Source organism: Dermacentor silvarum, chromosome 4 (assembly GCF_013339745.2).
Source record: "Dermacentor silvarum isolate Dsil-2018 chromosome 4, BIME_Dsil_1.4, whole genome shotgun sequence".
Taxonomy (NCBI): domain Eukaryota; kingdom Metazoa; phylum Arthropoda; class Arachnida; order Ixodida; family Ixodidae; genus Dermacentor; species Dermacentor silvarum.
This window is the reverse complement of record NC_051157.2, coordinates 74,379,272-74,381,993: the sequence shown is the minus strand read 5'-3', so window position 1 is coordinate 74,381,993 and position 2,722 is coordinate 74,379,272.

Genomic DNA, 2,722 nt, shown 5'->3' with positions numbered 1-2,722 from the left:
GTCTCGAGTCTAGTCGGTTTAAGATCGTCCGGAGAGAGAAGCGTTGGACGTCTTAGCAAGGACAGATACAAAATAGGCGCTCGATGGTTTCCTCGCACCTACAGGAGTCGCAGGTCAGGCTATCGTCCATTACCATATTGTAGGATTAAGCGTTCGTAAACGCCTCTCCCAGCCACAAGTGGCAGAGCAACGTTGCTTCGCTGCAGGAAAGGCTAGATGGAAGTTGCAGCCTTAGCAAGGGGTCCAGCTCACGCAGTCGGCAATTGAAGACACTTGGAGAGCTCCAGAAAACTTGTGTCTTTTTGCGGGCAAGCAGGCAAAGTTCCCTGGAAGCTTGCGTCCTCGCCAAAGCTATTGGGCGCGTCTGGGTGTCTTCCTGGGTAGACGGGACAGACCGGCAGCCTGTCCCCGAAGTCGTCGCCGGTGATGCCATAGTGAGCCGGAATCCACTGAAAAATTATATTGTGCCCTTTTCCAGAGCATGATGGTATATTTCTATAATGTCAGATACCATCTGCTCGTGCGTTCTGTGACGTAAGACAGACTTGAGGCCCTGAAGAGCTGCTTTAGAGTCACAAAATATGACCCATTTCTGTGACGTACTTTATAGCGGCGTGATGGGCTGCAAGTTCTGCCTCCGTAGATGTCGTCATGTGTGACAATTTAAATTTAACTGTGATCTACTTAGCTTGAACAATGAAAGTGACAGCTGTGCTGGTAGGCGAGGTCGAACGCCGGTATATATATATATATATATATATATATATATATATATATATACGGTCTTGATATGTCTGGTGCAGCAATAGCAGCGTGATAGCTTCACAGCCGGGGACGGATGATTGGCCTCTTTGTAATTCCGGGTATAGCTAGGTTCACTTGAGACTGTCGAAGGCAGCTCAGAGGAGATGAAGGATTCGCTGCATCCTCCCACGTGCACTCAGTGCTCATACGTTTCCTGTTTATATTCCCCTTACCTTCTGTGCAGGGTAGTAAACCGGACGCTCATCTGGTGGACCTCCCTGCCTTTCCTCCTCTTGTTCTCTATCTCTCTCTCGAAGAACGTGATCCTGCTACTCAATTTCGCTTACATATGAGTTAAGGCGCTATGAGCTCGTTCAAAATTATCACATGCAGCGTAGCGTGCACTGCAACCTCTGCGTCCCGAGGCAGCGCTGTCATTAGCGCTCCCAGTTCGTCGAAGTTCTTGAGGCGCAGTTCGCCGGAATGCCATATAATTCGCAAATGAGGGTCCTAGCTTCGACACTCAATATTTTGCATCAATTTTAATGTGAACCATTCTTTTTTTTTCCGCAGGCACATTGTTCCTGTCTCGTCTCGTGAGTGGGCCTTTTCAATAAAGATAAGTGGGTCCGACGGTGATCGAGGGTTGAGTCAGTGTCCCCCAGCACAATGTCCGAATGAATCTACCCATTAATTTAGAAGAAGGAACTGTTAGGCTAGTTGGTCCGGCATTCCCCCTATGGTGAGTTAGCGCAATGTCGCGGACAGACACAGACAGAAAAGAGACGATGATTAGCGCTACTATCAACTGTTCGTTAACAGAAGAGTACTCACCAATATACGTAATATTTGGTACGCATGCGCACTGTGCCATTACGCCTCATTACCCATTACGCTTCATCTGCCACATACCAATTACGCCACATGGGCATGTGTGAAACAAGTGAATAATTAATAGTGTTACCACTCTCCTATCATGGCAGCTAGCATTTTGAGACGGCTGGTGCGTGCGTCACGTAGAATCATGTCGCATAGCAACAATAAAAGCGAAAGCGCGCCTGCAGTTTCCCGCTACCCTAACCATGTGGGTACTACCGCTTTGAGACGCTAGGTGGCATTTTACCACTTTTGGAACCGGACCCAGCTGCAACGGAATGGGTTGTAACGCTTCGTGGTCAATATCCAACAAATCGATCGCCATGCCGTCGCCTGGCCGTTGTCGTCACACACAGGTTCACGTCACAGTTGTGTTTGAAATGTGCATTGTCGCGCAAACATTGTTGCGCTTCTGGCAACACTTTGCAGTGCATGCCCCGAACGAGGGTAGATAGCCAGGTTCCCACAAAATGCATGCTTCGCATAACATTGATTCCCACAGTGCGTGGTGTATGCGTTATTTATTGAATCGTTAGCATGATTGAATCGTCATCTCGCTCTTTCTTTCCTCCTTCCTCCTCTCCTGCCTACATTTCCTTCTATGTTTCTCTCGTCCTTTCCGAAGAGTAGGCAGGCGTTGTGCCCCTTGTGGTGGCAGCTGCCAGCCTTGCTTCTCGCTTTCTCTTTCCTGTGTATATGTTTACAAATCAAATAAATAAATAATAAATAGCATGATTATATATAGCTATGGTTATTGCTATAGGAGAGCTACAACAACAACAACAACAACAACAACAACAACAACAACAACAACAACAACAACAACAACAACAACAACAACAACAACAACAACAACAACAACAACAACAACAACAACAACAACAACAACAACAACAACAACAACAACAACAACAACAACAACAACAACAACAACAACTTGGCGACGTCGTGAGTGCAGCCGCACAATGCGTCTGTCTCTGTAAATATTCGTGATGCGCAACTGCATTGGAACCTTCGCGAAGGTCTGCGGTTCCTCGAAACAGCGTTGAACTTCGCGGGACACGTGCCACGGTGCCGACTAGGGCGCCGCCTAGTGTCCGTC